General features: G+C 45.3%; 1 pseudogene; it reads left to right on the top strand.

Moving 5' to 3' along the window:
- LOC113838572 overlaps window positions 1–9,375 on the top strand; it is a 69,257-nt pseudogene extending 59,882 nt beyond the window's left edge.
- The last annotated feature ends 4,749 nt before the right edge of the window (window positions 9,376–14,124 follow it).

Here is a 14,124-nt window from a genome sequence, read left to right as displayed (position 1 = left end):
GTGTCAGATACAAATCATGAAAAAGATCTAATAAGACGCTATGGAAAACGGTTACCAACCATCCATGCTGTACAGAAACTAGGTACAAATGATGGACCTTCAGAGGAGCCAAAGGCCCTGCCATTGAAGTGGCTTACAGATGAACCAGTTTGGGTAGGACAATGGCCTATGACCTCTGAGAAGCTAGAGGCTTTAGAAAAGTTAGTACAGGAACAGCTAGATGCTGGACACATAGAGGAATCTACCAGTCCTTGGAATTCTCCTGTATTTGTCATCAAAAAGAAGTCAGGTAAGTGGAGAATGCTGACAGACCTGAGAGCTATAAATAAGGTAATTCAACCAATGGGCTCTCTGCAACCTGGAATGCCATTACCTTCCTTAATACCTAAAGGATGGCCTATCATAGTCATTGATCTAAAAGACTGTTTTTTCACAATACCGTTACAGGAAAATGATAGAGAAAAATTTGCATTTACTGTACCAACTCTTAATAATTCACAGCCAGTTAGGAGATATCAATGGAGGGTTTTGCCACAAGGAATGCTAAATAGCCCTACTTTGTGTCAACACTTTGTACAGCAACCTTTGGGAATAATTCGTAAGAAATTTCCACAATCTCTTGTTTATCATTACATGGATGATATTCTTTTATCAGATTCTAATAAGGAAACTTTGGAACGTATGTTTGAAATGGTGAAGGAAGTTCTGCCTCGTTGGGGATTACAGATTGCACCAGAAAAGATACAAAGAGGAAATTCTATTAACTATTTAGGTTACAAGATAGACTTACAGAGAATCAGACCTCAAAAGGTACAAATTAGGAGAGATCGGTATCAAACTCTTAATTCTCTTCAGAAATTATTAGGGGAAATTTCTCAATTACAGACAATTATTGGTGTAGAAGGACATGACTTAAAGCATTTAAAAATGGCCCTTAAAGGTGATAAGGACCTAAACAGTCCTAGAATATTATCTGATGAGGCAGAAAAAGAGTTACAATGGGTAGAAAACAGAATATTGAATGCACATGTAGATCGGATAAACCTTAATTTAGACTGTATTCTGGTTATCTTGCCATCCAGAGAATACCCTTCTGGAATTCTGATGCAGAGGGAAGACACTATATTGGAATGGATATTTCTGCCACATAAACAGAATAAAAAGTTAAAGACATATATAGAAAAGATTTCTGATTTGATTTTAAAGGGTAAATTAAGACTTCGCCAGCTGACTGGAAAAGATCCAGCAGAAATTATAGTACCTTTAACTAATGAAGAAATTTCTTCCTTATGGAAAGATAATGAATATTGGCAAATAGCTCTTACTGACTTTTTGGGAACAATTAGCAACAACTATCCCAAAACTGACAGAATTAAATTCATAAAAAGACAGTCTGGATTCTTCCACGTATTGTAAGACAAACTCCCATTTCTGGAGTTCTTACCTTCTACACTGATGCCAACAAATCAGGTAAGGCAGGTTATAAAGCAGGTGAGGTAAGTAAAGTAGTTCAAAGTCCATATACATCTGTACAGAAGGCAGAATTATATGCAATTCTCATGGTACTTAAGGATTTTACAGAACCTCTTAATATAGTTACTGATTCTCAGTATGCAGAGAGAGTCGTGTTACATATTGAGACTGCAGAATTTGTTCCTGATAATACAGAATTAACTTCTCTGTTTTTACAATTACAGGAAACTATCAGAAACAGAAGTAATCCTATGTATATTACACATATCAGATCCCATACGGGTCTGCCTGGCCCACTAGCACAAGGCAATGATGAGATTGATCGTTTATTAATTGGAAGTGTGCTAGAAGCCTCAGAATTTCATAAGAAACATCATGTAAATAGCAAAGGTTTGAAAAAGGACTTCTCTATCACTTGGCAACAAGCCAAGGAGATAGTGAAAAACTGTCCTACTTGTTCCTTTTATAATCAAACTCCATTGCCAGCAGGTTGTAATCCTAAGGGCATTCGGAGAAATGAGGTTTGGCAGATGGATGTCTTTCACTTTGCAGAGTTTGGAAATTTGAAATATGTGCATCATACCATAGACACATTCTCAGGGTTCCAATGGGCTACTGCTCTTAACTCTGAAAAAGCTGATTCTGTTATTATACACCTGCTAGAGGTGATGGCAGTTATGGGTATACCTGCACAAATAAAAACTGACAATGCTCCAGCATATGTCTCTATGAAATTGGAACAATTTTTCAAATATTATAACATAAAGCATGTTACTGGTATACCACACAATCCTACAGGACAAGCAGTGGTTGAGAGATCTAATAGAACACTTAAGGAGATGCTCAACAAACAAGCTTGGAAGACTAAACCCCCCAAACATAGGTTGCATAATGCTTTATTAACACTAAACTTTCTTAATGCCAATAAAAAAGGACAAACAGCTACAGAAAGACACTGGACTACGAAAAAAACTGCTAAACTCAATCAGCCAGTATACTTCAAAGATGTACTAACCTCTGCATGGAAACCAGGACATGTATTACGTTGGGGTAGGGGTTTTACATTGGTTTCTACAGGAGAAGAAAAACTTTGGATACCATCAAAGTTGATCAAGATTCGACTGGAAAAGGAAAAACCTCTCAACGAGGACAAATGACAGATATTCTACTAAGGTATATCTTATAAACTAAATAGAAACCTCCCAAAGGAAAGGGAAGTATTTTGCTTTTATCTTCACAGGAAAACTCATCTTCAAAAGACAAAAGACACTACATGGATAGATACTTAAGAAGAAAAGGTAGCTATAACCATCAAATAGAAGGAATGTGCCATATGGTAAACTTTACAGCTGTCTCTCAAAAAACTCTATTTCTCTTTATTTCCTAGTCCCTATTCAATTAAACCAATGCTGGACTTAGAGGTGGATTTGGCTTTCCTCCTCTAAAATCCAAGCACATTATTTAACTAAGCTTTAGTGTTTCTGTGTTGTATCAAGAAGCCAATTGATGTAATACAGAATAAAAGAAGAATTTGGGGACTGTCTTTGTCTTTTCTTGGATCTTTCTCTCAAGGTGTACACCCTTTCATAATTGTTATGCTCTCATGGTTGCATTCCCTAGCATGTGTACATACACAAGCAAACATTTCTCTGCTAACTGTTCATGTTTGAGTCCCACACAGCCAATGAAGACCTGCCTGACAGCAATCCCTGGACACCCTGGAAAGAAAATGGGCCACAGCTCCTCGACTGCACTGGATCCAACTTGCTCCATTTCAGCTGACACTCCGGCCAGAGGTTCGGGTACTGACTTCAATCAAGTTGAGGATTTCAAGCGAGATCTTCAATCAAGTGAATCCCATCTAACATGGACTGGATACTAACATTTTCTTTCTACAGGACCCCACATGACTATCATCGTCCCATTTCAGCAGGAAGTAACTTGGAAAATGCTACGCCCCCTTTCCCCATTGTTGTCACTTAGGATAGTGTATATACCTAGTTAGGAATAGCTTCCTATTGTTTATGACTTTAGGGTTTAGTTAAAATAGATAGTTATCTTCTTATATTTTACCTTTATACTGTTAAGTTTTAATCCTCTTTTAGACTAAAAGGGGAATTGTAGGGGAAGCTGTAGCCACGCCTTCTTAGGGGCTGGCTACAAGAGTACCTGAGGGCTTGTGAGGGCGTGGTCAGAGTGAGTAGGGGGACTGCGTTTTCGGTTTCGGTTCTCTCTTTGCTTCTTGCTGTACAGACTACCACCGGCTGGCTGGTTCGCTCTGTAAGTAAGGCTTTTCCCTATTAAATACCCTTATATTTCTACCTGACTCCGTACTGGTAATTTCTTACTATAATAGCCTGATTTTGTGTAAATTGTACGTTTGGATGTTTTGGGAAATGGTTATCAATTTTCCCTGAAAAGGAGGTGACCAACACCGCCCAGTCATTAGATGTAGCTGTCAGAGTCTGAATTTGTGCAGCAGTATAAGGTACAACCAAGAGATGAGGGTCCCTGCCAAAATGAGCGACAGCTGCTTTTATTCCCCGAAGTGCAAGCTGCGCGACAGCATCAGGATACCAATCAATGATCTTAGTGGGGGAAGCATTTGGGTGAACCCAAAGCAACGGCCCATGCTGCCATAAGACGGCGGTTGGTAACTTAGCCGTTTTAAAGACACACAGGCTGAATGGCAATGTCTCATCTATGCGATGCAATTGTGCATCCTGTAAGGCCTTTTCCACCTTTTGTAGGGCTTGACAAGCAGCCGGAGTAAAGCTTCTGGGGGAAGAAATATGAGGTTCACCTTCCAGGATGTCGAAAAGGGGTTTTAAATCTGCAGAGGGGATCTTTAAAAAGGGTCTCAGCCAATTTATATCCCCCAAGAGTTTCTGGAAGTCATTTAAGGTTCTCAGATGATCCTTGCGTATTTCTATTTTTTGTGGGATTATTTTTGTTGGGGTAATTACCAAGCCCAAGAGGAGACCAGTATCTGAGACCTGGACCTTCTCTGACGCTATCTCCAGTCCCCATTGTTTTAACTCAGCTACCAGCATGGGGAAGGCTTGTTGCAGGACCTCTATCTTCCTATGGCAAATAAGAATATCATCCATATAGTGAATCATAATCATGGGTGTAAATTGCTTCCTAACAGGTTCTAATGCCTTTTGGACATACAATTGGCATATAGTTGGGCTATTGGCCATGCCTTGTGGTAACATCTTCCATTGGAATCTCTTATCTGGCTACATGTGATTGAGTGAGGGAACAGTAAAGGCAAACCTTTGCCAGTCCCGAGGATAGAGGGGGATGGAGAAAAAACAGTCCTTAATATCTATAATAATAAGCTTCAAATTTTGGGGTAGTGCAGAGAGCAAAGGGAGGCCTCTCTGGACAGGGCCCAGAGGGCGCATTTGGTTATTAATAGCCCGAAGGTCATGGAGCAACCTCCATTTTCCAGATTTCTTTTTGATAACAAAGATTGGTGTGTTCCAGGGGGAAGTGGAGGCTTCTAAATGCCCCAACTGTTCTTGCTCCTGTATAAGTCTTGTGACTGCTTCCAGCTTTTCAGAGGATAATGGCCATTGAGAGACCCATACCGGGTCCTCTGTATTCCATGGTATGGGTCGTGAAGCCTCAACGGCCCCTAAATAAAACACAGTCCCTTTCTACTTTGATTCCCTTTTTGTTCAATGGGCTCTATTCTACCTTGCTCCCTTCTTCCCAGGCCCCTTCCTGGTATATAGCCAATTTTTGTCATTATAGCTGATGCCTGAGGGGAAGACTCATTGGTCAGGGTCATGCCCATGGCTTGTAACACATCTCGCCCCCACAAATTTACCGGGAGGGGCAAAACATAAGGGGTAAAGCGTCCCTGCCTGCCCTCAGTGCTCCGCCAGACCAGGGCCGCAGCACTAATGGCTGGAGAGGATTGATATCCAAGGCCTTGAAGAGAATGAGATGAAACCACAGTGGGCCAGGATTTCGGCCACCAATGCAGTGAAATGATGCTTTTGTCCGCCCCTGTATCCGTAATCCCCTCAAATTCTTTTCCATTAACCAATAATTTCATAGTTGGTCTCTCATCTAGGGGTATGGCCAGATATGCTGAATCATTACCAGTAGACCCCATGGCTCTTTTTTGGTAGGTGCAGGTCTCGCTATCCCCAAGGGAGGGCAGTGGCACTAATTGTGCGATCCTATCTCCCTGCTTTATGGAGAACACGCCCCGAGGGCTGGAGCAGAGGACCTGGAATTCTTCCTTATGATACGGATCCACTATTCCAGTATACACAATAAGTCCTTGTAAGGTCAAGGAACCGTGGCCCAAAATGAGCCCAATGGTAGCAGGGGGTAAAGGCCCCGGAGACTGGATTGGGATCAGCTGAACATTCATTTGGGGCATTAATAAGAAGTCGGAGGCGGCACACAGGTCCACTCTGGAGTGTCCTCGGGAGTCCCTTCCTTCTCCGAGTTGCTTTTCTGGAACTGATTACCATATTTCTGAGGGCCCTGGGACCATGGGCCCCGTGGCCCGTTTTTTGGTTGGGAAGATTTAGGTTCCTCGATAGGGGGTAAAAGCCTACCGTTTATGTCCCGCACAGATTTGCATTTGCTGGCCCTATGATAACCTTTTCCACAGCGCTTGCACAGCTCCATTTCCCTAGTCTTTTCAGGGGCTCTACAGTCCTTTTTAAGGTGCTCTGTTTTTCCACAGTTAAAAAAGGCTTTTCGGTCAGACATATTTCGGCACCTTTGAGTTTGTGAGATGGCTGCGACCAAGCCTGCATTAGTAAGGGGCCCTCCGAGTTCTCTGCAGATCTTTAACCAGTCCTGTAAACCTTTACTTTTCTGGGGGGCTATGGCTGCTCGGCATTCTTGAGTTGCTTGTTCAAAGACTAATTGTTCAATCAGAGGCATGGCTTGTTCTGCATCACCGAATATCCGGCTAGCGGCCTCTGTCATTCTGGCCTCAAAGTCTGAGAATGGCTCCTGAGGCCCCTGGACTATCTTTGTAAGATGTCCACCTGATTCACCCCTTTTTTTCATTGCCTTCCATGCTTTAATGGCGGCAGCTGATATCTGGGCCTATATGCCCCAAATGTAATTAGTTTGGTTAAGGGCATGTGGCCCCTGTCCTGTCAGTATTTCAAAGGTCCATTGTCTCTGATTTTCATTTTCCGCTGTGACATTGGCCTTTGCCTGTGCCTGGGCTGCGTCATAACAAAGAGCCTTCCACTCCATGTATTGTCCCTTATTGGGGAGCACTGCCTTTACTGTTGTCTCCCAATCAGTGGGTGTCATAGCATAGTTAGCTAGCCTTTCTACTTGTATTGTTGTAAAATTGGCATTGACCCCATACTTCCGGACTGATTCAGCCAATTCTTTGATCTGATTATAGTCTACGGGTGTATGTACTCTCACCCCCTCATTTTCAAAGACTGGAAAAGCCATCTGCAATTTCCTTCGCTCCTCTAATGGTAAAAAGGAGTCGGTACCAAATTTTTGTTGTAACTCATATAATGGGGGTGCTGATGGAAGTACACCCGCTGGATTAACAGGCGGTGACCTCATATTTGCTTTCACTTTTTGCAGCCGATATCTATCGGGTTGGTATCTGTCTTCTTTATATCGTGCTGCCTCCTCCTCTAGCTCTGCTTCCTCGCTAGAGTCTAAAATCTCAGAGTCTGAGTTGCTCAGCTCCAAAGCCTCTAGTTTCACCGTAGGGTAGAGACTAGGTTTTGAGTCTTTATTTCTCTTAAATTTACCGGGGTGTGACTGGTCATCCCCTATCGTCTCTCCCCCCTTTTTTGTATCCTGGGGAGGGCCCTTTTTCTTAGACATGTCCTTCCTTTTTTGAGCTCCTAATCTCTCATCTCGTTCGGTTTCTGATATATTATCCTGTACCTCTTTAAGCGTTTCTTGACTCTCGCTACCGTGGGATGGCAAGCCTCATCCTCTAGACAGTTTTTGATTAGGTCTCTCTGTTTTGAAGAGCCTATTATGCTGGCGGCTACCTGCGGTAAGCTTGGTCGCGAACTGAAATACCAGCCACAATGAGCACAATATGAGACCAATATGAGCAAAAGAAGAATCAAGACTAGAGTTGAGGCTTCTATTAACCCATCCCATGGTGGTGACAAATTAAGGACAAAGTCAACAAAAAAGGTATCAGGATTAAGCATACCTCTCCGAACTTACCACCCTGCAGTTCTGAATCTGCCCGGTCCTCCAAGGGGTCTCCGCAGTGCCGGCGATGTTAACAAGTTCCCAGGTTTCGGCACCAGATGTCCCATGCGATCGTCTCGCCAGCAAGAACGACACAGGACACTCACATCCTTCTGCAGTAAAGCTTTAATGCATCTTGAGAGGGAGAGCATAAGCTTACAGAGCGGAGACCCCGAACTCCCAAAAACCCATCCCTTATATAGGCTGGCAACCGCCGCCTCGGACGTGTTACCCCCTGACTGGCTGCAGCTCATCGGACCATATGACGCCACGGGAGAGGCAGAGACCAAGGGATGGAAAGTTACCCAGCGCCTGCGCACTAACTTGTTTACCATTCGGTGCGTGCCGGATGCAGGCGCCATCTTGTAATGGAGAATGCAGGGACGGCTCCCTACACACAACTAGCTCAGTGGCAGTTCTGTATCAATATGCCTTGGACAAGGATCCGAGTATGACTGCTGTATATGAGACACCGTGGCCCACTGGGAGTCCAGTGTCCATCTGCAGGCCCATGGATGTCAGGAAGTCAGGGGCTGTTTCTGATTCCATTCATCATCATTGCTTTGAGTCATCTAATACCAGTGATCTGTTCACAGGATCCAGGTTTGGCAGTGAGATCCTACACTCTGAGGTCCAGTGGCAGTTCTGTGTTCATCTGCCATCCCATGGAGATCATGGACTGATTCTGGTTCCATTCGCCATCACTGCTTAGAGTCATCTGACACCAGTTATCTTTTCTCCTTATCCGATTTCAGCTGTGGGCTCAGATACGCCAATGCCCAGTGTCAGTTCTGAATCCATATGGTGGCCCAGGATCCGAGTTCGTCAGAAGCATCCAAAACGCAAAGGTCCAATGGCAGTTCTGGGTCGATCTTCAGGCCCGTGGAGGTAAGGGGCTATTTCTGTTTCCATTCATTGTCATTACTTAGAGTCATCTAACACCAATGATCTGTACACTGGATCCAGTTTTGGCAGCAAGACCTACATAGCAAAGCCCAGTGCCAGATGTGTGTCCTTCGCTGACCCACGTGGCCGGGAGATGTTTCTGGTTCCATTCTTCATCACCGCTTATAGTCATCTAACACCAGTGATCTTTGCTCCTGATCCAAGTTCGGTGAAGGCCTTGGACTCGCCTAGGCCCATTTGCAGTTCTGCATATATATGCTGGCCCAGGATCCGAGTTTGGCTGTATTACACGACATGCCGAGGCCCAGTGGCAGTTCTGTGTCCAGCCGATAGCCTATTAAGCAAGGTTTTGTTTTCCTTTCCATTCATCGTCACTTCTTAGAGTCATCTGACACCAGTGGTCTGTGTTCCTGATCTGAATTCAATGGCCTTCTATGACAGGACGAGGCCCAATTGCAGTTCTGTGTCCATCTGCCAGCCCAGGATCCGAGTTCAGCAAGAGGCTCCGAAATGCCAAGGCCCAGTGGCAGTTCTGTGTCCATCGTCTGGCCAAGGTAAGTCAGGTTCTGTTTCTGGTTCCATTCGCTGTCACTGCTTAGAGTCATCTGACACCAGTCATCTTTGCTCATGATCCGAGTCAGTGGCTGGCTCGGAAATGCTGATTCCCTGAGGCAGTTCTGAATTAATATGCTGGCCTAGGATCCAAGTTCTGCAGCGGTATATGAAACTCTGGCCCAGTTTCTGTTCTGTATCCATCCTCAGGTCGGGTAAGCCAGGTTCTGTTTCCAGTTCCATTTGTCTTCACTGCTTAGAGTCATCTGGCACCAGTGATCTGTGTTCTGGATCGGAGTTCTGGGGTGAGCTCCTACATGCATAGTCCAAGTGGCAGTTACTGTTTCATCTGCGGGCTTAGGATCTGAGTTCTACCTCGGGCTCCCATGCGACAAAAACCTAGTGGCAGTTCTGTGTCCATCTGCCGGTCCACGGAGGCCAGGGTCTGTTTCTGGTCAATAAGTTGTCATTGCATAGAGTCGTCTAACAACAATGATATGTGCACCAGATCCAGGTTTGAAAGCGAGCTCTTACACACCGAGGCACAGTGGCATTTCTTTGTCCATCTGCAGGCCCATGAGGTCAGGGGTCAATTCTGTTTCCATTCATTGTCACTGCTTAGAGTCATCTGACACCAGAGATGTATGTGACTGATCCAAAGTCAATGACGATCTCTGACACATCAAGGAACAGTGACAATTCTGTGTCCATCTGCCAGCCCAGGATCCGAGTTCAGCAACAGGCTCCGAGATGCTAAGGCCCCCTGGCAGTTCTGTGTCCATCTGTTGGACTAGGGAGTCCTCAGTATATTTCTGCTTCCATTTGTCGTCACTGATTACAGTCATCTGTCACCAGCGATCTATGCACTGTATCCCAGTATGTCAGTGAGCTCCGACAGGCAGAGACCCAGTGTCAGCTCTGTGTTGATCTTCAAGCCCAGGATCTGATTTCGACAAGGGGTTCTGAAATACCGAGGCACAGTGGTAGTTCTATGTTCATCTGCTGGCCCAGGTAGTCCAGGGCCTGTTTCTGGTTCGATTCATCATCACTGCTTAGAGTCATCTGACACCAGTGATCTATGCGCCTGATCCTATTTCGATGGCGATCTTCCACATGCCAAGGCCCAGTGGCAGTTCTGTGTCCATCTGCTGTCCCAGGTAATCCAGGTTCTTTTTGCAGTTCCATTTGTCGTCACTGATTAGAGTCATCTGACAACAGTGATCTGTGCTCTTGATCCGAATTCCAGGGTGAGCTCCTACACACAGAATCCCAATGGCAGTTATGGTTTCATCTGCGGTCCCAGGATCCGAGTTCTGCAGCGGTCTTTGACATGCCAAGATCCAGTGGCAGTTCTGCATCCATATGCGGGCCCAGGATCCGATTTTGGCGGTGGTGTATGACACGCCAAAGCACAATGTCAGTTCTGTATCCATCTGCCATCCCCGGATCCGAGTTCTGCATTGGGTTCCTACATGCCAAAGCCCAGTGGCAATTCTGCCTCCACATGCTGGCCCAGGATCCAAGATCGGCGGCAGTATATGACACACCAATGTGCAGTGGCAGTTCTATGTCCATCTGCAGGGCCATAAAGGTCAGCAGCTGTTTCTGGTTCCATTTGTCGTCACGGCTTAGAGTCATCTGACACCAGTGATCTGTGATATGGATCCAAGTTCAGCAGCAGGCTCCATCAAGCTGAGGCCAAGTGATAGTTCTGCCTCCATCTGCCAGCCCAGGATCAGAGTTCGTCAGTGAACTCCAAAACAGAGAGTCCCAATGGCAGTTCTGTATCCGTCCATTGGCCCAGGTAGACCAGGGGCTGTTTCCTGTTTCATTCATAATCACTGATTAGAGTTATATGACACCAGTGATCATAGTGCCTGATCCCAGTTTGGCAGCAGGCTCTGATACATTGAGGCCCAGGGGTAGTTCTACTTCCAAAAGCTGACCCAGAATCTTAGTTCAGAGGCGGTATATGACACAGTGAGGCACAGTGGCAGTTCTGCATCCATCTGCCATCCCTGCATCCGAGTTATGTGGTGGGCCCCGACACACCAAAGCATCGTTGCATTTCTCCTTCAATCTGCCAGCCCAGGATCCAAGTTTGGTCTCAGGATCAGACTCCAAGAGGCCCAGTGGCCATTCTGTATCCATCTGCCTTTCCTGGCCCCAAATCTGGGGTGGGCTCTGACACGCCAAAGCCCAGTTGCATTTCTGCCTCAATCTGCTGGTCCAAGATGCAAGTTCATAGGAGTTTCTGACACGTTGAAGCCCAGTGGCAATTCTGCATCTATCTGCCTTCTCTGGATCCGAGTTCTGGGATGGGCTCTGGCACGCCAAAACAAGTGGCAGTTCTGCCTCCATCTCCCCATCCAGGATCTGATTTCTGCGTCGGGATCCAACAAGCCGAGGTCCAGTGGCAATTCTGTGTCCATCAGTTAACCCAGGTAGGCCAGGGGATGTTTCTCCTTCCATTTGTTGTCACTACTTAGAGTCATCTGATACCAGTGATCTTTGCTCCTGATCCGAGTTTGGTGGCAGGCTCTGATGTGTCAAGGCCCAGTGTCAATTCTGCATCCAAATACTCGCCCAGGATCCCAGTTAGGATGCGGGCTCTGACATGCTGAGTCCCAGTTGCAGTTCTGCCTACATCTGCCAGCCCTGGATCTGAGTTCGGAGGCGGACTCTGACAGGCCCTGGCTCCATTTCAGTTAAGTTTCCATCCTCCGTCTTAGGATCCTCTTTCGGGGGCAGGCTCACTTGGGTGATAGGGAACCCATTGGAATGTCACCAGTCCCTCTGCCCCTGCTCCCGTCCCATCTCTTGGCCCTTGCTCTCTGTATATGTCACCTCACCCTGGTGGGCCACTACAAATCTCCCTTCTTTGCACTGTGCCTGCATGCTAGCTGAGAATCTCTGTCTCTCTCTCTATCTTTCTCTCTCACCATCACTTTCCACTTCCTGTCATTTATTTGCTCTATGCTATCACTCTGACCCCCTTCGTCTTTTGTCCTGTCTCCCCAACTCACCCTCTCCCCCCTGTCTGAAATTCTCGGCTCATGAATTTTCTAAGGTAAGTGATACATTGCTCAGTATTCAGTGTCCATTTCGTACTTTCCCCTTCAATATAAAAAAAGAACAATACTTTGCTGGGAAAGCCAGGGAGGGTCTCTCTCTGTGACCTCTCTCCATGCCCATGCTTGGGTGAGTGGGAAACTGCAGAGATCATTTTCTCGGACTGACCAAATGGTGAGACACCCCTTCACGTTGGTGTGTATTCCAAGGATGAGGTCCAACACCACATTCACTGAATCATTTGTGTTTTCACCATTATCCCTTCAGCAGTTTCTTTCCTCCTCTTTTAGGAATTCTGTCTCTACTTGAATGCTCAGGCATTTTGTTCTGCCCTTGCCCATGAGTTCCAGCTGACTCTGAATTCTGATATTGGGAGTACCAAGCCATCTTCGGGCTTGCCCATGGGAAATGCATCTTATTATTAAGGGATACTTGCTGTTACTGCTACCATGTAAAAACTGTTCAAATGCTTTTATGGAGGAATGTCATATTCCCCAAGTTGTGCATCAATGGACCAAGAAATCACAAGACACACATTACTGAACAAAATTTGTGTTTTGCATGGTAGCTTTCACAGAAAGTTTAAATTCCATATCTTAGATTAGATTGAAGAATCATGGGACTGCAAGTACTTGGGTGCACCAAATTATGTCAGCAGCAGGATAGAGTTCATGAGGCAGAGAGAGAATCCTCCATATTCACTTATCTCAGGCTACACTAAGCCTTGGCATGTCTGTGTGTCTCTCTGCTGTTTGTCTGGCATACCATATCTAACTTTCTAACACTCCCTGCCGCTGTCTCTGTGTATCTCTGTCTCTCTGTATATGTCCCTTCACATTGATGGGCCTCTAGAACTCTACCTGCTTTGCACTGGGCCTGCTGGCTTACTGAATCTCTCTTATTCTCTCTCTCTCTCTCTCTCTCTCTCTCTCTCTCTCTCTCTCTCTCTCTCTCTGTCTCTCTCTCTGTCTCTCTCCCAGACTCTCACTCTCTCTCTGGCCTTCTGTCTTTGCATCTGAAACCTGGATGAATACCAGAAGCTCTGTACTTGCTGAGAACTGTTCTCTACCAAATCTGACACTTTTGTCTATATGTCTGTATGTGTCTTTTTCGCTGTGTGTGTGTGTGTGTGTGTGTGTGTGTGTGTGTGTGTGTGTGTGTATTTCCTCCATCAGCATACTGTGGAGGATGTTAAACCAGTCTTAAATGGGAAACTTAGCAGGCTTTTTTTATTGTCCTATAGATACCATTCTTTTTCAAACATGTGAGTGCTTTCTGCCAAGTGGCTTCTATCAAATAAAGGCAGTTGATGTGTCTACTATTTATTTTTTTGCCAAAACCTAAGTATTCTCCTAAGGTCCTGCTAGCTGAATGAGACCCATGAAAAAAATGTCCAAATATTCACTCCAGATAAATAGTATTCAGTCCCTAAATGATCCCAGATTCCTTTCCTCTTCATCTTCTACCTTTCCTTGGGAAATCCATCACTCATCTGACCATGCAACTCACTGTCACCAGGACATCAGAAATAGTTTTTTCTAAACTAAATCTCATCTCCTCCACTGCTGGCATCTACCGAGGCTTAGGATGCCCAAGAGAGTTCCACACATTCGGGAAATCTGTGGAGAAACCAGGTAGTCCAGAATGTGGTAGTACCCTTGTATGCTCAGGGCCATCATAGATGTTCAATGCCCTTTCAACAAGAAGAAGCAGTCATTGGAACTTGACATCATTATACTCTAAGTTACCACGTCTAAGAATCTAAATTGCCGTAATCAGTGAAGGTGGGAATGAAAGTTTGTGGCATCTGGTTACCTGCCTATAACACCTGGAAAAGTGCACTCATTCACCCAGCAGTTGTTCAGTCCAGGATTCCATGGCTACTAAGTCTGCAGG

The sequence above is a fragment of the Cricetulus griseus genome, unplaced genomic scaffold, assembly GCF_003668045.3.
Source record: "Cricetulus griseus strain 17A/GY unplaced genomic scaffold, alternate assembly CriGri-PICRH-1.0 unplaced_scaffold_127, whole genome shotgun sequence".
NCBI classification, from domain to species: Eukaryota; Metazoa; Chordata; class Mammalia; order Rodentia; family Cricetidae; genus Cricetulus; species Cricetulus griseus.
This window is presented reverse-complemented; position numbering and strand designations above follow the sequence as displayed.